Source organism: Podarcis raffonei, chromosome 3 (genome assembly GCF_027172205.1).
Source record: "Podarcis raffonei isolate rPodRaf1 chromosome 3, rPodRaf1.pri, whole genome shotgun sequence".
In the NCBI taxonomy this organism is placed as follows: domain Eukaryota; kingdom Metazoa; phylum Chordata; class Lepidosauria; order Squamata; family Lacertidae; genus Podarcis; species Podarcis raffonei.
Genome location: NC_070604.1, coordinates 66780187 through 66806610, shown reverse-complemented (window position 1 = coordinate 66806610; position 26424 = coordinate 66780187). Strand labels below are relative to the sequence as shown.

The following is a 26424-nucleotide window of genomic DNA, read 5'->3' as shown; positions in this document are numbered from 1 at the left end:
CATAAACACTGGTGTTTGCATACACATGTACATGCATGCGTGCGTACACCCCTCCCTCAACACATTTGCTCTTAGAGGGCATAAAAGTAGGCAAAATATTATTTGAACACAAAGTTTTTAAATATAATATTTACTAATATTTTTACTGATTTCCAACATAATTTACAAAAGAAAACCAACATAACTTATAAGTTTTTATAAATAAAATAAAAAGTATTCATTTTTTACAGTATTCAGAGATATAATGTGTATCAAGCCAATTCCTGACCCATTGTCAGGGACTGGGCATATATATGAGAAGGAGTGGCAGACACCCCCCCACAAGAGCCTTCCAGAGAGGAGAAAGAGGGAGAGAGTATGGACCCAGGATCATGGTGGTTTAAGACAGGATACACCACAGAAGAGGAAGAAAAGAGCTGGGAAATAATGGAGGGTGAGGAACAGGAGCTAGCTAGCAGATGCCCTAGTCCTGAACAGAGACAGGTGTCAGATGTGGTAGAAACTGTACAGAAGCCAGTTGAGACCATGTCACTTGAAAGCCTTGTAGAGCCTCCTCCTTCTCCTAGAACCAGGCATGCCCTTCATGTCTCTGAGCATAAAGCCAAATAGAGACAGAAAGATTCCCTTGCCGGCTACCATAGGCAGCAGGAAGTGTCAGAGATGTAAAGGAAGTCAGCGGCCAGGGGGAGGAGCGATTACTCTAGGCCACAGCTCCAGCTTGAGGGAGTACATTTCATGATCTCCATGTATTTCTGCTTGATTCCAATAAACATACTGAAAAGCAGCTCTGTGTGTCTGGATTCTCTCAGCAGTTAGCCAAGTGTCGGCTTCCCATCGTGACACCTGCCTTCTCATGAGGTGTGTGTGTTGCCTTGCTCTTTCCAAAGGACTGCGCTGGTGTTTCCTTCCTGGGGATGGATAAGCTCCTCATTTTGGCTTTGGGGATGAAGGGGAGTCCCAGGGCTGCTGGGGAAAAGAGGAGGGGTGGGAAATAAACCCAGACAGTAAAATGGGGTGAAACTGTGTGTGGAAAGGGTGGATGGATGGGAAGGAGGGGCTAGCAGCCCGACACAGCTGTCCTGGGCACCCCACAGGCACGGAGAGGACAATTCCCTTCGCAATAGGCAAGCTGAATGGGGAGAGAAGGAAAGGTAGTCTATATCGGTGGGCAGGATGAGATGAGCCAACAAAGGCAAAAGTGAAACCACTTTGGACCTATGGGTGTGTGTGGCCAGACAGCCCAGACATCGTGGATTGGCTAGCAGGCTGAGAGCATCAATGGCGCCCTCTGGAGGCTTCACCCCAGGCAAAATTCCTGGCTAAATGCCTTTAGTTTTGGCACTGCATCCATTGCTGATTCCAAAAGAGCTGGAGGGCATGCTTTCTGCCTTCACCACTCCTTTGTCCAGCTACAACTAGGCAGCTGCTGAATTAGGAAGATATGTTGGATAAGTTTCACCAATGTTCACTATAGCATACTGAGGCCCTTTGCCGACCTCAACCCCCAAAAAGTCTGTTGCAGAGGATTGGGTAACTATCTCTATAACATCATCAGAAGTTGCTTCAGAAGAAAGGCGAAATTTGTAAAAGTCACCTCCCTCTTCCGTTAATCAAATCCTCCACTGAAGCAAAGCGCATTCCATGAGTGTTGGGTTGCATTTGGATATAACCCATTAATCATAATTACTTAAAATTTGAAGGAAGAAGAGATAATTTTAATAAGATACTTTGATTTTAACTTTTCTAACGCAGATAAAGTGTTATTTTTAGATGCAGCCACTGTAGTAATATCAGAGATCTGGCACATTTCCATTCATATTTTAGTGGCAAATAATTAAAATATTCCAATATCTCTTCCTAATTGGTTCAACAAGCCCAGCAGTTGGATAGACAAAATAATAAGAAGCACTCTATGAGCCTTTGGGAGAATAAATCTGTAGATAATTATTTTATAACAAGCTTCCAATATTAAAAATCTTGGATTTAGGAAAGTACAATTTCATTGTAAATAGCACCATTTATTTCTTAACTCACTTGCAACTTGCCTGGAAAAAGACTGAATTAGTAGCTGTTGTTTTTAATCTAACAAAATTGAAAAGTAATTGGGGTAATTTGTGTATCTTTGTGCTTCAAAAACGTGACTGGGAAAAATTTAAAAGCCAAGAAACTAATCAACTCCTAACAGCCACTTTCTCAAATCCCCTAAAACCTGACCACTGGAACATTAAATACTAACTTGAACTCATTGGCTCCGAGTACTACAATAGTTAAATAAACAGTGGTAACTATAAAAAAATGAATATATAATTCATGATGATCAAGAACTCAGGAGCAGCAGATTATCACTGTCTTCTGTAGGATTTTCAGTTATTTTATATCTCAGCTCATCTGACATCACTAAATCATTGGCTGCATCCCATCTTAAAATGTGACTGACTAATGCAAAAGCTGGAAAACTAAAGTCACAGGAAAAACCCTGCTGGATCAGGTCAACAACCCATCTAGTCCTAACATCCTGTTCTCACAGTGGCCAACCAGATGTCTATCAGTATGCTCAAAAGCTGGACTAGCACAGCAGCATTTGTAATCCCCAGCAACTGGCATTCAGGGTCATATTGCCTCTGACAAAACTGTTTAGGTATATTTATTCTACCAAATTAAAATAAAAATCACATTAGGCATAGTTCAGAAACCTGACTACTTTGAAACTGATTTTTAAAAATTGTTACATATATAACAAATTATATGTACCATTTGCTAGAAAAATGAATTGGACTAGAGAGACCTAGCATGATTAAGGGGTGGAGGGCTAAAAGCAGGACAGGAAAAAAATGTGAAAATACTACTTATGGCCTGAGGAAGGATGAACAATTAAAAATAATTATAACAGTTACATAAATCTCCAAGTAGTACTAGATATATGAACAGCAGCTAAATTGATTAGGTGGTGTAGAAAGATATGTGGCACAACTAAGAGTAAAAAGGAACCCATGGAGGGAGGTATGGGGAAGCTGAAGAATGTAGAAGGATAATGAAGAATTTTGTGAAATGGATGTACCAATTTGTTGTAAAAGCATAAATAATAAATAAAATAAATAAAGGAAAATTTAAATAAACAGGGCACAAAGCAGAGACACGAATACAACCTGATCAGATGAATGTTCTGTCTAAAAAGGCCAGATGAAGAGATAAATAACATAATTGGGTTTACCCACCCCCGTTTCTAATTCCCTCTGCCATTGCAGCCCTCTGTACCTCATACCACACCAATCCCCCAGTCCTTAGGGGGCTGCAACAGGTTTGTTTTTTTTAGGATGCTGTGTTTTGTGAGAAGTTTCATTGAAGGATTCAAGGTATTATGTCTTCCTATGAGTTGGACAAATCTTCATTTTCTTTTCTTTACATATCTAGCTGCAGTTGTTATATGTGCAACATTGGCAGTTCAATGCTATGAGGCCTGTTGAAACATGGACATGAATGCTGTGAGACCTATAGAAATCTGCAGGGACTTAATTCTAAATGACAGTCTCTGAGGTTGCCAAGTTTTAGAAGCAGTGGACTTTATAGGACCACAGAACTTTTGCTATGTTGGGTACTGTTCTACGGAGAAGCAAAGCCCAAATACGAGAACCATTTATTATTTCCTATGGAGCCCTGGGTATTTTAAAAAAATGAAATGTTATAAACTTCCAGTACACCACTTTTGACTATCTGCTATTCTCCCTTTTTCACTCACTCACTCACTCACTCACTCACTCACACACTACCTCAGCATACCCTTTACAGATTACTTACATATTTTTGAATTATTATTTATTACTACTACTACTACATTCAAATGAACATGGTTTCATTGCTACAGAACATGGACCATGTCTGCCATGTAGTGTTCTTCTTTACAATAATTTATAATGAATCCAGACCATGCAGGAGAAATTTTGTTGGCCTGTTCTTAATGAAAACATTATTCAAGTTCCCTGTTCTTTGGCCATGTCCTGCATTCTCTGGCATTTCCACTGCTAAGACTGAGAAGCATTTTCATATGGTTCTTTGAAATTATCAAATTATCTCTAGACTGGGGTGGGGAACTGTTTTGTGGGTATCGTTGAATTCACTGGGACTTACTTATGAGTAGATATGAGAATCAAGGGCAGAGGCAGTGTTGCTGTGCCTTGATCATGTAGAGTCCATTTCACATCTATAACGCATAAAGTAGATTCTTGTTTGCACTTGATCCATATAAGTTCAAGGAAACAAAAGAAAAATTCATTGGGACAGTACAGGCGTCCCATCCCCCCCATTTACTTGGGGGTTAACGTTCTGGGGCCTCATGCACATAAGTGAAATCACATCAACTGTAGAGCACCATCTAAAAAACCTCTGTTTTTTCTCACTCTCCAGTGTTCTCCCCTAATCTCTCTCCAATCCAAACCAAATTATCTAGAGTTGAACCTCTGGGGCCAACAGGCAGCTAGAGGACACAAGGGAAAGCTGCTGCTTCTGTGCTATGCACAACATCAACCGTTAGGCGGGAAGGCTGAGCAGTCTAAACAAAGCCCCATTGCACTTCAGGTGTATTCAGGGCTTCTGCTGCACTCACCTGGATATCCTCTTCAGGCTCCAGGGAGGTCTTATTGCGAGCAATAAGGACTCCAGCTCTCTCCCGCCATTTCCTCATTTGATTTTGTTTTTTTATTTCTTGGCACGGCACATATACACAGTTGCGCGCAAGCAGAATGCACGTAAGTGGAGGGGATGCCTGAATATATATTTGAAATACTGACAGCTGACAATGGTCTTTCTAGGTGTGCATAGATATGCAACAGTCTTTAATTTATCATATAATTTATTTTTTGGTCCTTGAGAATAAACTCCAAATTTCATGAAGAACGTTAATAATTTATGCAGGATTATATAGCAACAGACTACAGGGTATTTATATCTGAGTGTATATTAAAGCTTGGATGCATTTTTTTCATTTACTACATTGTCCTCATTCATGAGATGTCCTTGGCAACTAGTGATTTATTACACCTGTTCCAGGAACCAAAATGAACAACTCTGATTGACTGTAATAAATTATTCTGGCTTTCAGCAACTCTCCTTCATCCATGTGGCTGCTGAATGGTACTCATTTCCACCCATGGAACCCAGGTTGGTATAGTGTATGTTCACATCTAAAATAAGCATCATTTTAAGTGATATAGAACTGAAGCATTAATGCTGAAGTTTATACTATTGGCAGCAAACCTAGGCTCATGTTCACATGAAGAAACAGAACAAGACTTAGGGCACTACTTTTTAAAGAATAATCTGTACTTCTGTTCTCTCCTAACTCTTCTCAGTATGAAGCAAGGGACTAAACGTACAAGGCTATGCATATCTACTCAGAAGTGAGTACTTAAAGTAATTTATTTTTTGTCAAATTGTTATTGGGGTAAAGAGACATTTTTTGTTCATGTGCTGATGTCAGATGAACAGATGGAAGCAAATGACAAAAACTACAACTGAGCCCATGATCACAGAAGCTCACATTTATGTGCTTTCATGTCCCCCAACTCTCACTAACACAATTGTGGGAACCATTTATATGTGTGAACAGAACCTTCTGAAGAAACCTGTGAGGAAGGATTACTATGATCCAAATAAACTGAAGTAGATTAGATATTTCCCCTCCAGGGCAAATCCTCACTAGATATTCACCTTCAAGAACAGATTTAGGTGGCTGCAGGAGAGAGTGAGAACCGCAAAAATAAAAAATAAAAAAAATTCTCCCATTCCACTGGCAAAAGCATTTTCATCATCAGCTGAGTGACAGTGTTGGATACAACTCATTAGGTTTACATTTTGTACTATGCCTCTCTATATAAAATGCTTTTCAGCTGATTCTGATAGGCTTGACACTGATAAATTTTGTAGTTACTACCAATAAAAAACTAATGTGATTGGTTGCACTCCCCTCTCTTCCACAAACCAAAGAAACACACCCCGCAACGTTTTAGGCAAATCAGTCTGAGAACATGGTTGGTGGTTTAGCATAGTCTGCTTATTATTCTGGGATTGTGTTTTTATTGTTTTAAAAATGGGAGATAAACCACTCTGGTTACATTTTAAAATAAATACTGGAATGTTGGAATCTCTACACTGGAATATTATATATATTTTAGTACTAGTAACAACAGACCGAAACTGTTCATCCAACATACATACATACATACATACATACATACATAAAACAACAACAACAAGAAGAAGAACAACAACAACATATTGCCCTATACCTGCAGGTCTCAGAAGGTGGCTAACATTTTTGTATATATTTATGTTTCTAAAACATATGTCATCCACTTGGTATGCTATTTATAAAGACATAGGAAAAAAACAAAAAAAACTCTGCAGACTAATGTGTTAACTAGATATGACAGGCAATAATTAAAGAATTAGTCTAAACAAAACTGTTCACAGCTGCAATTTCTGTGTGGGCACTGAAAATCTCTATGACATTTCTCCTTACAAATGCATTAGACATGACAATATGACAGAACCATGAATGTAAACACAAAAAGTGTGGTGACTAGGCAATATGAATTCTGAAGAACTACTGTAAAAGGATACAGAGAACCTATTTCAGCTGCATCTGCAACAACAGACATTTTACTACAGGTATGTCTGCTTCCCTTCAAATTGCACAAAATACATTACAAGAAAATTCTAGTCAAAGCAAACATCTAGAAAACAGTTTGTGCTATTCAGTCAAACTAAAGCAATCAGCTAAGAAAACCAATTAAGTACCTTACATTTTACCAGCTGAATAGAGATGGCATAATTTGTTATCCAGATGACAAATAATAACGAACACATAATCTCTAGAAACTTCCAGATGAAAGAACTGGAAGGAAAGTGTGAAGGAGACATGATAACCTCCACTAAGTGGCAACCTCAACATAGCACAAGGACATCACTACAGTAGTGCAAATTTTCTTTGGCTGCTGTAGCATTGCTTCATGAGCAAAAGAGGGTTCATGAGTAATCTCATTCTGTCCAGGAGGCAAAACTCAGTGACAGGATTGCACTGCAAAAATCTCATTCACATTTCCAGTTCCAAATACATCATATAATAAATATGACCTTTTAAAAATACTATTCCTCATTAATGCATTTTATGCAACACACCCACCCACCCACCAACACAATCCAGAATCTTTGGGTATTTTTAGGAGGCAGGAACAAGCATAACAATAAAAGTATGAAAATGTACTTCTTGTGCAGATTAATGCAGGCAATCTCAACATTTGCAAAGTGGAAATAATTCACAAGACAATGTAATTTATACCATACTGGTTCCCTTCATTTCACTTTAACTTTCAATTAATTTAAAATAACAAAAGGAGATGCAAAAATGATACATGTGTTCTTCAGTGTACAAGGTTGTAATTAATATAACATCTGTTTCAAATTTATTATTATCTATTAACAAATAAATAATTTTACAGCTTTCTAATGTGTACCTCTTAAGCTTTAAATCATTTGACCATAACTAATAAGCAGTGTAGTGTCAGGAGTACTGTAACTACAACCTTAGACTGCAGTTTTGTGGAATGTAAATCATCATCACTTTTAATGCAAAAGCAACAGCAAATCTCTATAATTACTGGGTGCATTTGAATCACTTTTATGGTTACTGCTCAAGACCCATTAAAAATCCAAAACACTGCACTGCACAGGGTATAAAGCTGGAATTATGATGCAGTACAAGCTGTAATTGAAATCCATAAATTTCCTCACCAGTATTCAAACTTATTTTGATGCCAGGAATTGCTGTCGTGCAGAAATGACTTTGAAAACATTTACTTTGTCTTGCAAAGTGGTTGTGGCAGCAGGACTTTGGTGTTCTGATAAGCTAAAAGTGTACAAATAACCTTGGTGATTTGTCTCTAAAGCTTATGTTTAACATGAGTGAGTTTGCTCAAGCAGCAGCAATGCAGAAATTATATCAATTGGCGGAAGCAAGGGGGGGTGCTATTCATGCTCCAAAGTCTTTTCTATGCTGCAATTCAAAAAAAGTAATGATAAGTTTTGTCTAAATTTTGAACAAAAACATGAAAACTTCAAGACATAATTCAGTACAAGACATAATTTAATAGTTAAACACTCACTTGTCAGATGGTAAACAGCTAAAAACCTGAGAGTCAGGTTTCACAAGCTGGCTTGTCTAGTTTTTCCTATACCAATTTGCTCTTGAAATATTTGCTCTCTATTGTAAATACTCTGCTTAAAATCCCCCTCCTTTGCTCCACAGATGACGATGATGAAGAAGATGATGATGATGATTACAAAATACATATTGTTCATATTGAAGTAGTCCCAGTGCTTTTTTCTAGAAAATGGTGCTGGTACTGCAGGCTCTTGTACAAAATATATTATTGGGGGGTTGGGGGGGTTTCTCCCAATTTAGTTGGATTATGCACTCATATCCAATGACATACTTTCTAACTAGACACAAAACATTACTATGAGAATGCAAAATTCAATATGAGGTATGTAGGTGCAGCTTTTGTACATAATAGTATTTAATTCATGATGATTTAAAGAGATTTAGGGGTGTGTTGTTCCCTTGTGCACCACTACTGGTTCCAAGCAAGTCTCTTACAGGTGGAGAAGTGACAGGCTCAAAGGAGCACTCAGTACACCTCACGGCAACTATCTACAGTGGTACCTCAGGTTAAATATGCTTCAGGTTACAGACTCTGCTAACCCAGAAATAGTACCTCGGGTTAAGAACTCTGCTTCAGGATGAGAACAGAAATCGTGCTCCGGCAGCAGGAGGCCCCATTAGCTAAAGTGGTGCTTCAGGTTAAGAACAGTTTCAGGTTAAGAACGGGCCTCCGGAACGAATTAAGTACTTAACCCAAGGTACCACTGTAATTCTCTGGCACCTCCAGTACTTACTTGAGAGCAAGACCTGTGTCAGAATTTAATATGAACTGCTGAACACCTAAGCTTGCAATGGACAGCTCAAGCCAAAAATTAAAACTTTTGAACAAGGGGAATGCCCTGAGTACGTGTGCAGGGAGTTGATTTCTAAAAAGATAGGAGGTGTCAGGAGCTTGCATATCTGTGGAAGTGTTTTCCTCTGATTCCTGCCCTGAGGGAGGAGACATGACTGCTCAGCTGCAAGCAGTGGTGGTGGTGGGGGGGAGCACTCTACGTGTGCCCAGAGGCATGCTGCTCTTTTCTAACACCAGCATTATTCTGGTATTTTGCTTTGTGGGCACCACCTCTTTTGTTGAATTTATGCTGTTATAACACAGGTAAAGAAGTTCCAAATAGAATATAATTGTGATGATTTTATCTATAAATGTATATTTTCTTATTGGTGAAGAGTGGATAAGCAGCATTTGAAGGGCAGTCTATTCAAAGGTTAAAATTAGAAAGAAGAGGAAGAAAATGCAGAAAGGTATTAGCTGGCTGGCAAAATGCAAAGAACAAATTATGTGTCATGGCACAAAATGTCAGTGAAGGATTTAGTGGCAAATATTACTTTGGACATCACAGAAGACGTTCACAGTGCAGAAATCAGTGCTGGTGCAATGTAGAGATATTCTGAGATATGTCTCTACACTCCGTAGGGATTGTGATATTGGAGGCCACTGGCATGTAAGGTAGGTATAGCAAAGCCTGGGTATGCACACTGACTGTGCAATGGCTACTTCATTCTATTTCTTGAGCAAGCGGAGAATCCAGCTGGAAAACAGCAGTTTCTGGATCTGCTCAAGAAATGCCTCTGTTCCAGTCAGAATTCTGAATTCCAGCCCAGATAACAACAACAACAACAATTATTTATACCCTGCCCATCTGGCTGAGTTTCCCCAGCCACTCTGGGCGGCTCCCTGTGGGAATGTTGAGGGTGGCAGGAGAGGATATATTGATTGTTAATATCCTTCCTAACTTGGGCTAGCAAGTTTCTTCACTTAGCTTCTTATGCAGCAGGAAACTGGTTGCAGACTCGTGCGAGCCTCTTAAGACAATAAACAATTCAATTTGGCTTGGCCAGATTGAGATATGTTCTATTATTCCTGGTAAGACCCCTATTATTCTTTTATCCTAAAAGAATAAAGACACAACAGTCTTATTCCTAAGTAACAAAAAGTAGTTTTACTCATGATCAGGCAGAGCAAGCTTTAGGCTTAAAGTTACAAGCATGTACAAACAGGTTTACCCCATATGGGAGATAACCTGGAGAATCAGTCCAGGTGAATCAGGAAGTTCACAGGACGAAAAAGAAGATCGAAGAGAGGGAGGTGGCTGTGTGACTTGGCCTTTTACCAGGTCTGGAAAGGTCATGCCCACCTACTAGTCACATGCAAGGAAGGATGCTCCAGGCCAGGAGGAACAGGAAGTTTCAACTGGCTGGACCAAACATTCCCTTGCATGTCCACTCTAGCAAAATAAGGAATGTTGTATTTGACTGCTCCCAGTGGATTACATCCCACACTCCCAACAGAATTAAAAGCACAATAAAACATCAAACGTTAAAAACCTCCCTAGACAGGGCTGCCTTCAGATGTCTTCTAAAAGTCAGAAAGTTCCAACTGGGGTGGAATGTGACATCATCCTTATGAAACGTGCTCATTCAAATAAATCTGTTCTCATGTTCTGCCTCAATCCACTCAGCTACTACCACACCATATGGTTTGGATGACAAAGTGAACTGTGGTCATCATCCAGGCAGATGCTCTACAATGTACAATCTACATCCATAAACTTGGTTGTGAATAAGTGGATTTGCAATCATGCTTCCATGATCTGGGATGCCACCTTATCCAGGAACCAATTCTGTCCACCTCTGTTGAAGATTTTCTCTTAGACAAACTAATGCTGGCTGCAAGTTTATGTAGGACTCCAAATGGAGAGTCATTTTGTCAAAAGGGCCAAATATCTGATTTACTACACATACGCACCCTTTTATAATAGCTATATTTCAGTCATTTCAAGTACTCTAAATAGTATTACACATCATTGCTCATATGTCAATAGTTGAATTTTATAGTCTTAGTTGTTAATAGATTGCTTGCTCCTGAAGAAGGATCCTGTGTTTCAAAACCTATTGAGCTGTAATGGATTCCTAATACTTCTGAGAAAAAGGTTTCTTCTATTTCTGTTCTTTGTTTTCTGTACCCTTCCTCCTTTTTTGTACTTCACATACTCTACAACAATCCTAACCAGGGATGTGGAAAAAAAGTAAGCGTCTATGAAGACTAGAGGAGATTTATTGTGCCTTTTGATACTTTAAATTTCACATGAAGAAATATGTCACCTGCTTCAGGCGCAGAAAACTAATAAGCTAAAGCAGGGATGACATTATTCCTTCCCAGCTTAAGATAAGAAGAATATCTAGAGGAAAAAGTTACCCAGTGGCAGCAACTGCTAATAAGGATATTATCTACCAGGCTTTTATTTTCAGATTTTTCTTCTAGGTTCATTCTCAGAACTTACACATTTCCTCAGTTATTTTAACATTTTCATTTTCTTTGTCATGAAAAAGAGAAATAGAGAAACAAATGCTGGGTGGGATACAAAGCTATAAATTGAAAACATGCCATGTTAGAGATTTTTTTCACATGCAATTAAATTGGAATTAAATGGGGAGAACTTAGAATGTTAGATGAAATCAGGTTTTCTGTATCAGCAGAACATTCCTAGTTCTTGCGATATAAAGTAAATCAATTCCAAATGGTAAGAACTCTATCTCCTTTTAGGGCCTGGTTATGCAACCAGTTCCTCTGAGATAACTGGTTTTGCTTCAATTTGGTGGTGGTGATCAGAGTCAGAAGTGACTTGGGAGAAAAATATCTCAGTCTAGTTCAGAGCCTGATTCAGTTGACTTCAGAGAAGTGACAGTGTAGACAGTGTAGACCGGGGGTAGAGGTTCGACACTCTCCAGATACTGTTGGGCTCCAACTCTAGCCTGCATGGCCAGTGATCTGGGATGACAGGAGTGGTAGTTTAGCAACATCTGAATGGCCACAGGTACCCTGTCCCTGGTGTAGACAATACTTTGATCATTACTGAGGGTATCTAGAAGTAAATGAAGTAAAGATCTATTCTATGGCAGATATATTCTACAGTGGTACCTCGGGTTACATAGGCTTCAGGTTACAGACTCTGCTAACCCAGAAATAGTGCTTCAGGTTAAGAACTTTGCTTCAGGATGAGAACAGAAATTGTGCTCCAGCGGTATGGCAGCAGCAGGAAGCCACATTAGTTAAAGTGATGCTTCAGGTTAAGAACAGTTTCAGGTTAAGAACGGACCTCCGGAACGAATTAAGTACTTAACCTGAGGTACCACTGTATATCTATAGCAGTATCTTTTCATACCCATCCTACTGCTGTTTGTCACTCTCTCTCTCTCTAGTGAATTGGAATCATGACAACTGTAGTTTTGTGAGTGATCAGAAATCCCTAACAGAAAATTCTCATAGTCCCCAAAACTCTGCAGTTTTCATCATTCTCTAAAGATAAGCATTAAACTGCCATAAAACATTAGACATATTAAGCATAGATATGCTGTCCCAGAAAACATAATGACAGTGAACAGTGGTGTTTTCCTCAAATAATATTAGACCCTAGACTTAGGGATTCCTTGCCCATTTGGACAAGAACTAATGATTCAGCAAAGCAAACCTAGGATAGACTTTAGCTTTGAAGTCCTCACAGAATTTACAAATAAGCCATAAAGCATAAGCCATAAAAAAATCAGGGGATACACTTGTCCTTTCAAAGCTCATCTCAAATGAAATGTAAAGCTGAATAACTGTATTCAGTAAGGTAAAGGGACCCCTGACCATTAGGTCTAGTCGTGGCCGACTCTGGGGTTGCGGCGCTCATCTCGCTTTATTGGCCGAGGGAGCCGGCATACAGCTTTCGGGTCATGTGGCCAGCATGACTAAGCCGCTTCTGGTGAACCAGAGCAGCGCACGGAAACGCCGTTTACCTTTCCGCCAGAGCGGTACCTATTTATCTACTTGCACTTTGACATGCTTTCGAACTGCTAGGTTGGCAGGAACAGGGACCGAGCAATGGGAGCTCACCCCATCGCGGGGATTTGAACCGCCAACCTTCTGATCGGCAGGCCCTAGGCTCTGTGGTTTAACCCACAGCGCCATCCACATCCCACTGTATTCAGTAGCATATGCCAAATGTATTCCCCAAATACACATGCAGGATACCTGATGACATATAAATCCACTTATTACTAAATAATAAACTTGAAATGGAACTCCTCTCAGAGATAATTTTATAAGAGGACATTAATGTTTCTAGCCTAGTCTAAAGGTGAAATGTTGTTAATATAAGGAATTGCAACATCTCATGTCAGCAGTAACTTTATCATTTATACATACGTACATTTTGAAGCATTAAGAGCTCTTTCATTTTTTTAAAAAAACCCTCTTCTTAAGAAAGCAATCGAAATAGCATAAAATATATAACTGACAAGTATAATTATTCTTCATACTACTGCTTCACCTTCTGATCATTTTCTCTCATGGAAGAAAAACTATCCCCTGAGGATTTTATTATACCCTTTTGCTACATATGTGAGCATGAATTTGACCTTGGAAACTGGGACACTCCATCAGCCTTATATTTTAAGGGTTTTCTATAGCTTCAGAATTTGTCTGTGTAGAAGTCGTTTTAATGGGTGAGATCCAATTCAATTTTACAGCCTCTTTCTTGTGGCAAAGCTGGATTACTGTATAATTTTTAGACTGCAAGGAAAATAGTTTATTTCAACTTCTGCCTCTTCTTCCTTAATCCCCGAGGACTAGGTCTTTTGGTTTTAGAACTATTTTAAAAAGAGCCATTTAAAATGATCTTTTCTTGAATGTTCTTCCCTGGTCCTACTAAGAAAATGCTATATTTGCTCATATTGAGGAAGGAGGAAAGAAGGACAGAGGAGTTTTGGCTGGACATACACAAAGGAAGAAGATGAGGGAATCCCCCTTTACCAGTACAAAAAGTTAGTTCAGTAACACCCTATATTACTAAATTGGTGTTCTGTTTAAAAACTAACATAACATGGCAAATGAAAGCTCTACATCACTATTGTAGCTTGAGTCATACACATTGCCTCTAATTGTTGTAGGAGCCATACAACAAGCTAAGGGCCTGTGCCTTGGCCCTGTACACCTGAAGGAGCCTCTCCACCCCCATCATTCAGCCCAGACCCTGAGAGCCAGCACTGAGGGCCTTCTGGCGGCTCCCTCACAGTGAGGCAGAGGGCCTTCTTGGTAGTGGAGCCCACCCTGTGGAACACCCTACTATCAGATGTCGAGGAGATAAGTATACAACCTTTAGAAGACATCTGAAGGCAGCCCTGTATAGGGAGGTTTTTAATGTTTTACTATGTTTTTATATATGTTGGAAGCTGCCCAGAGTGGCTGGGACAATCCAGTCAGATAGGCAGGGTACAAATAAAATCATCATCATGAGTTCAGAGTGAACTATGATGTACATAAGGATCTTTGTTCAGAACTGCAGCAGCTCCAGAGCAGGGTAATGACAGGCCTGGAAATTGAGGAACAGTTCAAAGTGCTGGGTACATTTAGCCTGGAGAAGAGAAAAAAGGTGGCATACCAATCTTTGAATTGCTTTGAAGGATCGCCATGCAAAGGGTGCGGAAGACTTATTGTGTACTGCTCCAAAGAGCAGGACTAGAACCAGTGGGTAGAAATTGTAGTGATACAAATTTGGCTAAGTATTAGGAGAAAGTTCCATACAGGAAAAGCTGTTAGACCAGGCTTCCTCAACCTCGGCCCTCCAGATGTTTTGAGACTACAATTCCCATTATCCCGTCCACTGGTCCTGCTAGCTAGGGATCATGGGAGTTGTAGGCCAAAAACATTTGGAAGGCCAAGGTTGAGGAAACCTGTGTTAGACAGTGGGGTGGACTACTAGTGCCTCAGAAGCTGGTGGGCTCTCCTTCATCAGAGGTCTTTAAGCGGAGGCTGGATGGTCATTCGTCACAGATGCTGCAGTTGCATCCTGCAACGCATCCTGAACTGAGCAAGGGAGATTGGAAGGGACCTGATCTTCCCCTCTTCCTGCAAGGCTCATTTTTCAAGTTAAAAAATGTGTGCCAAATATGTTAATACATTTAACCTATCATCTGTTTTGATAAAAAGACATAGGTTAGTGTCTTTGGTCCGTGCTACAAAATATAGACCAGGCAAGTAATATGTTCTTCATTAATTTAGCACATTATGTCCTTTCTCTCATCTGGGAATAACTGCTACAGTACTATTCATGTCTTCCAGACATACAGAGGACAATGTAAAGACTGGGGTTTTTACTATAAAAGATAGTCCACGGAGCCAAGATAATATATTGTAATGACAGCATTTAAACCTTATTTGCCAACAGTGTCACTAAAGCTCTAGTGTACAGGCAAAGTGGCAGATCTGGGAGTGTTTTACACATCCAGCACATTCTGCTGCAGAGTAGGTCTTAAAATAGAACACCTCTGCTAAACATAGTACTGCCATGATGTTTTAATAAATGGGAATCTCTACAGAGTACACAATCTCCACAATTTGTCAAGATGAGTATATCAATGTATGATGTAGCATTATCCAAGTGAAAAAGATTGACCTAGTTATGCTATTTTAAAAATAGCTACCTAATTTAAACTGACCAAGCAAAGGGAATTTCAGACTTGAAATTAATTCTTCATTCTTCAGTCTCACTCTCACTAAGTGCTCTAGGGAACATGGCAACACTATCTAGTGGTGCACAAAACAAATCCTGCTAGTGATTGTAATGTTTGTGATTCTAGAAAAACGCCACAAAGCATATGCCTTGCATATTTTGAAAAGAGTCTATTAGCCACTGACCAACTTTCATGGTGCCTACAGGAAAATTCACTTCAAAAAGCAAATAGAGCCAATAAGCAAATGATACAGAAACCTGAAATTGAGAATTGGGTGCACCATTTTTTTATTTCTTTAGAAACACATTTAAGGGCAAAACACTTCTAAGTGCCTTCACTTCAGCTTTTATTTTCAAAAGCATATCACAAAGTTCTCTCTGTATTTGTGGTGGCAGATTTCCAGTGGAATAGTGACTAGGACAATATCTTGTTAGAGAGTCAGTACACATGAACTATTCCATTAATTAACTCCAACTCTCAGCAACTGCAAGTTGAAAACACCAAAGCACCATGAACTGTGGGATGCCCCAACAATCCTACACATAAAAAACCTATATAAGAAGGCTCACAAGTATTTGTGGTTGAAATTCTCATCTCTGAATACTAGATATAAAGTATTTTGGTTTTCTGTTGCAGATTGGTTTGGTTGTAGGAAATAGAATTCCTAATACTAATGAATCTGGCATGGCATCTGTGATCAGTGCAAGCCAACAAAGTTTTTAATGACAAGTGATAGGTTAAATAAAATAAATAATAATAATAATAATAATAATAATAATAATAATAATAATGATAATAATTTATACCCCGCCCATCTGGCTGAGTTTCCCCAGCCACTCTGTAAATGAAATGCCTAAATACTGAAAAATATCTGAAGTTATCCTAAATATAGTGTAGCTGTGTCTCCTAGATGCCCCCCCAGTGGACACCAAATGTTGGTCACAGAACCAGACATTATAGTAGAGATTTTAATAGCTCCTATTAAACTGTTGCACCCTTTCACAACCTGAAGCCTTCCAGGTGTTGTGAACCGCAACTCCCACAAGCCCACCCAGCATAACCAATAGTCAGGGATGATGGGAGTTTTAACACAGCTGCATTTGATTGAGGAGGGCTGCTACGGGTTTTTAAAATTTGTATGGATATATGAGAGCCGGCTTATGGCAAAGAGCAGGCTAATTTACAGAAGAAATACAGTAGCCAAAATTAGATACCAAGACAGAGACACATATTATAGCTTCTTCCCATTAAGCTTTTCAAGTTCTTCTGTGTCATACACTGTATCTCAATTCCTAAAATATATTCATGGAAAGATTTTTGCAAAACTGATGGAAACAAAGTAGCATGCCACAGAATTAGCAACTCTTTTCTTGGTTCTTTACAGTAGACATACCCCATGGGTAGGCAAACTAAGGCAAGGGGGCCGGATCTGGCCCAATCGTCTTCTAAATCCGGCCTGCGGACAGACCGGGAATCAGCGTGTTTTTACATGAGTAGAATGTGCCCTTTTATTTAAAATGCATCTCTGAGTTATTTGTGAGGCATAGGAATTCGTTCTCCCCCCCCCCCCCTTTCCAAAATATAGTCCAGCTCACCACATGGTCTGAGGGACAGTGGACCAGCCCCCTGCTGAAAAAGTTTGCTGACCCCTGACATACCCCCTCAGGGTCCTCATCACTGAACCAGCATCAGACTTGATAATTTTGAAGTGTAACCAAGCAGCTTTCAAAGGCTATTGTAAAGCCTAGCTATGCCAGTCAATATTGTAAAAATTAGTTCAATAAATAAATAGCATGCAAGTACTGGTTGCTTTCTTTCTTCATATTTTCTGTTTATGCAATATACAGTTGGATTAAAATATGGGGGGTACAGGAATTAAATCCAGTGCAGAATGTGCAGAGTGCTATATTTGAATAAAGTATATATACAAAGAGGAAGGAATATGGTTATTTAAAGGTATCTAGTGGGAATGTCTGAAACTATTTTTAGCTTTGTAAACACTGCTAGCATTTTCCTAGAAAATATTGTATTGTTACTATTTATGCACAGCTGCTTTTGTCAATGGAAAGACTTCCCAAGATACATTTGAGAACATGAAATACTTGTATCTGGGCCAACTCTGAAAGAAATTTCACATTCAGCCACAGAAAAGGTTAACACTAAATTCTGCATAGCAGTGCACTTAAAATTTTCTTTTACTTGGAGGAAACAATGAAAGTTTTATATTTTTGTCCAAGTTTTAAGTCAACAATTTTAATGTACTGTTGACAGCAGCTACCAATACATCTAAGATTTTATCTCTGAAAAAATGTATTTTATATAAACGAGGAGTGGGGAACCTATAGCCCTCCAGGGGTTTTTGGACAATGGTACCTAACAACCCCAGCCAAATGAAGCCTTATACCAAGTCAGGCTGCTGGCCCATCCAGCTCAGTCTACAATGACTGACAGGAGTTCTCCAAGATTTCAGGCAGGGGACGTACCCAGCCCTAGCTGGAGATGCTGGGGACTGAACTAGGGACCTTCTGCATGCAAAGCAGATCTTCTACTACTGAGTTGCAGCCCTACGACACTGTACAAACTTGAGAAGGAGGAAGATGGTAGCCAGTGCCACCTACTGAACTGGTTATAAGGGCTAGCTGAAAACAGACTAAGGATAACGAGTCTTTGTCCCATTTGCTCTAATGGACTAGCCTCCACTTATGCAAGTAAGTGCCAAAAGGGTCAGCTGTTTGGATTTGTTTTCATGCTTTTGTGTTTATTTGCATGTGTCTTCATTTTTATCATTTAAGGTCTAAATATAGTTCAGTGTGTGCTCTCAAAGTTACCTAATCATCAGAATTTATTGAACAATGTTGTGAATGTAACTGAATTTTTACATAATCCTCAGTTTTAGTTTTATAAGATCTCTCCACAGTAGGTAGTGATATGTCCATTGATTTATGTTTACTGTGGCCAAACAAATCATAATTATTAAGATGAGGTGTTTTTAAAATGTGTGCTTCTGATTTAGCTACTTCATTTTGCCCATACAGTACTCTGAACAATTCTCCATGGAACAAAAATTGAATAACGTTCCTCAAGAAAGGGTCAGGTCAGGTCATTTATTTCAATTAGAAGCACTAATGAAATTTCACTAAACTATTAGATACCAGTTAGTCCTTATATAAGATAAATAGAATGCTTAATTCCTCTTGACATGTCCCACAGTTATGCAACCCTGAATTTCAGATATGGCCATTAAAACCCCCAAATTCTATTCAGTTTGAATAATTTTTCAGACATTTTAGTAATCCTTTATTAGCTGTATAATTAATAATTCATTAGCTGTGCAGATTCCTATCACTGCTACTTTTCAGATACAATATGGAATAGCATGCTTTGATCTAGAATGAAATTGAGCTCACCATACCTAGGCGGTTGATTGGTGAAGTTCATTACCAACCCCATCTTTTGTCTCTAAAATGAAAATTTATATATAGCATTCTTAATACTAAATTTTCTAGAGAAAGATATCCGTTTTCATTTCATCTGGACAGCTGTGAAGTGTAATTCTTATTTCACTGGCAATCTTCTTTTCCATGTCTTATGCAAAAGAAGTCACAGCCGTAAAATTTACTGCACACACATATTGTGAGCCCATTCTGTACCCATGTCCTACTTGTTCATGGAATGCTAGACCCTATCAACTCACTTAGTTACAGTGGTACCTCGGGTTACATACGCTTCAGCACTAACCCAGAAATAGTGCTTCAGGTTAAGAACTTTGCTTCAGGATGAGAACAGAAATCGTGCTCCGGCGGCGCAGCAGCAGCAGCGGGAGGCCCCATTAGCTAAAGTGGTGCTTCAGGTTAAGAACAGTTTCAGGTTAAGTACGGACCTCCGGAATGAATTAAGTACTTAACCCGAGGTACCACTTGAGAAGGAGGAAGATGGTAGTAGAGTCCTGCCACAGCCCAAGCTTGATGCCATGTGAAGCCCAACAGAATAGAGAAAAAAAGCTTCCCATGGAACCCTACGCAGTAAATAAGAAGGGATAAAACAATAAAAACACTTTAAGAACAATTCCAATACAGATACAAAATGGGAAACTTAAAGTCTTGTTGAAAGAGGAAGGTCCTCAGTAGGCACCAAAAAGACAACAGAGAACATGCCTAATAGTTAAAGGGAGGAAATTCCAAAAAGTAGGTGCGCCATGACAATGAAGACCCAATCCCTGTTATATCGGAGTATCTTTCATACATCTTTGTCCCAAGCTGTATAGGGCTTTATATACCAAAACCAGCACCTTGAACCAAGTCAAAAAGGCTCTTTTCCTATTCCAAGTAAATACCATTTTGTCGCACCAGCAGCTGGCTTACAATGGTATATAGGGTTTGGATTTTTAAAAGGATTTTCATCTTATGGTTAACCCTAATTCTTATCTTTTCAGTAGCTTTATTTTGTTGTTTGTATGCCAGATGCATTTGGGGGTATGGAATAATTTGAATGAAACTAAACAGCAGTTATCAGGAATTATTATTCAATTATTTTCCCGAGGAACATCCTACACTAGGTCATTAATTGTACTTATTTCTTGCATTTATATCCTGCCTTTCCTCCAAAGAGAAAATCTTCTTAAATAATTTTCTTTTGGTTTCTTTCTTTCTTTGCCATATACAGCATTATGCCAGTTTAATTCCAAGGCTCATTCTTCTGGTTACGACATTGCATTACCTGTTTTGAAAATGTAGAATAGCACATATGCGCTCCAACTGTAAACTGCTTGCATCCCAAGCAAGTACATGGAACTAACTTCCAGAGATTCCCTTTGTGCATACGTAAGTAACTTGATTTTCAAATGGCACTTTTAAATTTGAAGTACAGATATTTTTATCCTCTAAAAATGCTGAAAAGTTTATATGCATAAATACTGATTGGTTATTCATGTCATACATATAAGTGTGTTTAGTGCAGTTTCAGATCCTACAATGTTAATGATTATGTGCTATGTAAATGAAAAGTTTGTTTTGTCATTCAGTTGATACTTCCTAACTTCAGCAACATTCCCCTTTTATTTACAATACAAGAATCTGGTAAATGTGTATGGCAATAAAAATGCAGCATTTTGTTGGCTTTTTAACTGGTGCATACACAAGTCTTCTTCACTGAGTTACCATACCTATAAAATACCACAATCCAGTGCAGAAATGGGAAGGAGCTAGTTGGGCTGTGTGTTAAAAACTGTTTTAGCATGTTCAAAAACTTTGGGGCAAAGAAAGAAACCCAACCAGGTATCAAAGCCTTAAGGCTACTTACCATGTTGCTTGTAGAAGATGTATTATTAACATTATGTCTTAAGGCATATGCAAATACAACCAAGAAATGAGAACATATCTATCACAGAGAGAATACTGACATGTAAGTTACAATTAGTAACATATTTTAAGTCACAGGTCCATGCAATGTGCAACCCAATGCACCCATATCTCAAATTACAAATCATGTACATGCAGCAAGGCAGCTGGATCATGTCTAGGGGCACATGAGTAGCCTAGAGCCAATCTCATGATCGACTACTATTTAGATGCAGTCTTCATATACCGTATTACATAAGAGTCTAAAAGCTGCATTCCCAAATGTCACAGTAAATGTAGGTAAAGGTAAAGGGACCCCTGACCATTAGGTCCAGTCGTGGCCGACTCTGGGGTTGCGGCGCTCATCTCGCTTTATTGGCCGAGGGAGCCGGCGTACAGCTTCCGGGTCATGCAGCCAGGATGACTAAGCCGCTTCTGGCAAACCAGAGCAGAGCACGGAAACACCGTTTACCTTCCCACCGGAGCGGTACCAATTTATCTACTTGCACTCCCCAATTGCAGTTGTAGCACTAAACTACAATAAGTAACTTTTCAGAGGCTCTTTAACATGCAACTTCTACATGCAGCTAATCAGAGGTCTTTGGCCACAGGTAAAAATTATCCCATTCATTGGGGGTCTAAAGAACATTGTAACTACGGGATCTATTTCATTGACCAGATTGAGCCTCTCAGCACCGTATCTGCAACGTAGAAAGAATAATGATACTGTCTCAGCTACCTTACAGGGATGTTGTAAGTTATACTGAGAAAGTATGTGAAGCACTCAAGTGCTTTGAAGACATGAAATGTGAGATATCAGCACAACACATTATTTTCAAATATTAGAAATAATAGAGCCAAAGAATACTGTATATGCTGATACATTTAAGCTGATCTGTGAAAGTGTTATATTCCCATGCTGGGTGCTACGTTTAAGCTAAATACTCCTTGTCTTATCCAGCAGACCACACATAACTGTAAATGCTGGACAAGTGGAGTAAGGGTCATCTTATAGTGTGAGTTCATTTCTCCTATATGAAGCTATAGAGTACTAAAACTGCATAAGTCACAATATTTCTCTAATTTTCTGGATACTGCCCAGTTGCTTTATCACTATCATATAGAAGGAAATCAGTGAAAAAAGCATTCATTTGAAAATCACAAACCTGAAATTGCAAAGAACTTTATATTCTCTAATCATAACAGAGAGATGTCATCAAGGAAGCAGGCAGTTTATCTCTACAGGGAGAATTTCCGAGACCACAATAACAAATTTTGTTTCAATAGAAGGACTGCATTTCTGTTTTTAAATAAACTTTCAGGGACAGTTTGCTTCTTGTGGCTTTGTTTTAAACATACTTACTTAAAATATAAAATAAAATCAGCCTTACACCAGATTTATTTGCCATTTATTTGCAGAGGACAGAAATTCACACACTGTCTTTGCCAATTATATTATACTTCCAGTCCACTGAATGTGGTTTGCTGCTGCTGCTGTCAGAAGTTACTTACTGACAAAACCAATCTATGCAACGATATCATGGAACACAAGAAAAGACTTTGTTCCATAGCCACTGTATTTTTAAATGCCATTATACATGATACCCTATTCCTACTAGAGTGATATAGTTTGCATAGTCATAAAACTATTCTGATAACTGCTCTGGCTAATTTTCAAGTCTTTCCTCTGACAACTTCTAAAAATCAGGAGGTTAGGTTTTTGCATGTGTGCGCACATGCAACTATTATTTTGCATTAAATTCTGACACACATTTGACAACCAGCATGGCTCCTACTTGACACCTCATTTGATCAACAGCTTTTATAATATGAAATGGCCAGCACTGCCAATAGCATATCTCCATTGGATGCACCATTGTTTTATAGGCTGACACTATGATTTGCCCCTCCCTTAAAAATTTATATTTCCAGATGCATTCATTTATCCATTTGCATTTAGAACTGTTTTTGCTGAAAGTTGGCCAGTCATCATCCACTATACTGTCCATGATGACTGTGAAAAATATTTTTGTGAGCTAAAAGGCTAAGAGAAGCTTACACTATTATTGCATTACAGAGACCAGATTACAGATACCAATTTCACCTGTCATCCATATAAACCAATTTTGCAGTGAAAATAAATTAGTTTGAAGTTTCTGCATAAACCAGTTCTGATAATCAGGAAACCCTATTATGCTGTTGTCTACTTCTCTTGCAAAAGCATGATTTTCAAAAAGGCAAAGAATTCAAGGCAATTACTGAACTCAGTGGTAAACTTGCAGGTGTTGGCATTTGTCTTAAAAATCATTAAAGCACATATCAGCTATTACTAGTCTCAGTGTCTCCTCGGACATTTAACATTGACCTCTTTCCTCACAAAAGGTGGATTATAACACTTTAGCTATGTATACTTCCTTGGGAATAAGAGTCACTGGATTTAGCATCACTTCTGAGTGAGCATGGATAGTGTCAGGGAAGAGTTAGAAGTTTTCAGTTTATCAGAGGGAGAAAGCATTCCCCAAGGGGGGAAGGAGAGCAGTGAATCTAATAGAAGGGAGCAAGAGGAACAACAGGGAGGGCCTGGCTGTTCACAGGAAAGGCAAGGGTTAAGTTCTAGCTCAGATTGGGAGGAGGGGAGATACAGGCCAGCTCTAGCCAGGAGGTTAGAAAAAAGAGCGGGAAAACTAAGGGAAAGGCGCCTTCGCCATTTTGAGGGTGGCTGGTCATGGAGAAGCAGAGCTCAGAAGGTATCTGAAAGAAGTGACTCTGAGGAATAATAGTTAAGAACTGTTTATAAGATTATTTTGTTAATACAGAATAAAAAGTTATAAAAGAACAAGAAGCGTTTGTGTGGTGATCTGAAGAGGACAACGATCAGTCCTGACAGATAGGATGTACTGCAAGTTCCAGGAGCAGCTAAAAATCCATAGTACAACTTTGTGTTTCAGAGGAGTCCTTCAGAATGCCAAATAAGTTTGTCCTACAATATATTTTTCCTTGATTTCATTAATTAGTTTCACACTTCAATAAATGTTTGGATCCTGCACCCTTACCATCTCATGGAATTTTTTTTAAATTTCTTACAGGCTTTTACCAGACACATTTCCCACCACCAAGAACTAAATAGAAACAAGAAATGCATCACCATTAACTGTCACCTTGTTTCACAAGTATTCCAAGAAGCACTAAAGCAAAAAGTCATCTAAGCAGTATAATAAGACTTACATACATACAGTACTAAACAACTCTCCTCTCAAGTTCTGTCACCAAACTTCACACAGAAGAAAACTTCTAGCCTGCTTCAAAACACTACAACTCCGCCCCCATTCATCATGCCCACAGATTTTCCAGCAGCTTGAAAACAAGGGTAATACAAATCCCACTTTCAAACTCCAGACTCCAGACAAACATGCAAACTCAAGTCAGTGAGTAAGCAAAAAAAGTTCTAGTTAACTCTTTGCAAAATGTACCATCTGTGATATTAGAGTGAGAAACGCAAGAGAACTCCTTTAAAATGAAAAGGCATACAGCCAGAGCTGGTCCAAAACATTATGAGACGAACCACACCATGGCACCCTCCACAGCCTCTTTAGTGAGATGGAGGTGATGCTGTGGAATAAATTTTGCTTTGTCTGAAAAAAATTACAAAAGCAAACTTCTATATAAGACTCCACTACACACCATTCTAGAGCCCCCCCCATGAACCCTCGAACTTGCAAGATGTTAACAACTTTTTGCATTCCAATTCTGATACCAAGGATCATTGTGTGAGCTCTGTGTTGCCCCACCTCATCCCACCTGCCCAATGCACATAGTAACACACTCAGATATCTGGTTCAAATCACACCTTCCTGTAAAACTCACATGGTCACCTTGAGTCAATTACAACCTCCCACCCTAACCAACTCACGGGATTGTTGTAAGGAAAAAGTGTGCAGGGGAAGGAAAGTTCAAAACAAGTCCTCCTGCCCTAGAATGCAAAATGACCACCTTTGCATTGCATGGTGCCTTGCAGTATGCACACATAATTATACAGTGTGTACACACAGAGATAAAATGCACCCAATATCCAATTATGAGATTAATTTTACAGAGACCCTGTGACAGCAACCCTATGCACACTTACTTGTGAGTAAGCCCAGCTGAACATATGTCTGAGTAAGCATGCAAAAGTTTCTGCTGTGAATCCTAGACTGCCATGAAGCAACTTTTGGATACTAATGGATTTACCAATTTTTATATTAGTTGAGATAGTACTCAACTACTGTCTGTAACAGTAATCAAGTCAAGAGTACATTCCTAAGACTCTCTACTCCGAAGTAAGCTGGAGTGAATTTAATTAGACTCACTCATAAGTAACTTAAGTATAGGATTGTAGCCTCAAGCTACAGCTCTATGCATACTTACATGGCAGTAAACCTCAATTAGCAGAGTTGTCATTTACTAAATAAACATGGATGGGATGGGTTGGGTTTCTCATCATGAAATGAGAGATCTCTCCCCTCCCCTAACACAATTCACATAAGGAACTGCTCTTTAAAGTAAGTATGGCACTTAACAGGAAAGTCTCTCAGCCATGCCCTTCCTTCAACATGAAGATTACGACAAAGGACTGTATGTGCATCTGAATGGTAGAACAAAGTTTTAAAATGTTTTATGTACTCACATTTGCCATATAAAGTAAGGTATCATTTATATGAATTCCTGCCTATAGATTTTCCTTTTCTAGTTGTCCAGTCGCAACTACACTGTCTGAGATGTTTCAGTTGTATTATTTCCACAGCCTGCCTGCCACTTTCACCCAGTGGGCTGGGGTGAAGCATGAACAATAACCAGGAAATCTCTTCCCCAAACAAAGTTGTCAGTTTACTTTGCATATTCAGCATTGAAGCGCGGGCGCTCTTCTCCCTCGTCTATCTACGACTACAAGTCAACCTCCGTTATATCCGGGGGGGGGCGGAACAAGGAAGTAGAAAACCAGAAGGCGCACATGTTTTTGTCCTCTATCAACTCCCTCCGTTTCTTGCTCATTAGCTGCCTGTTGCTTCTCTCCCCAGCGCCCCGCCCAGAGACATGGAGCTGAACTCTCCTCCTTTGCTGCTTGAATTTGTTCAGCGGCACCTCCCGCTGCTTCAGCTGCACACTTGTACCACCAGCAGCATCAGGGCCACTCTCCCAGCGCATCATGCCTGCCCCCCTTTTGCCGGCGCCTCAACCGCCGCTTCTTGCTCCACCCGGGCGGCTGCCGAGGCGCGCCGCTCGACTCGCTCCCGGGCTGCCCCAAAGAGCGCGGGGAGGAAAACGGTGGTCCAGGGCGAGTCAAGGAGCGCGCTTCTGCAGCCACCGGGGTCGTGGAACAGCAGGAGAAGGCTGCGGCGC

At 39.5% G+C, this 26424-nt stretch overlaps 1 protein-coding gene across 2 annotated transcripts in view; it reads right to left on the bottom strand.

Annotated features, from left to right (window-relative positions):
* SASH1 (SAM and SH3 domain containing 1) overlaps positions 1-26424 on the bottom strand; it is a 530274-nt gene that overhangs the window by 501915 nt on the left and 1935 nt on the right. The gene's annotated exons all lie outside the window — the stretch shown is intronic.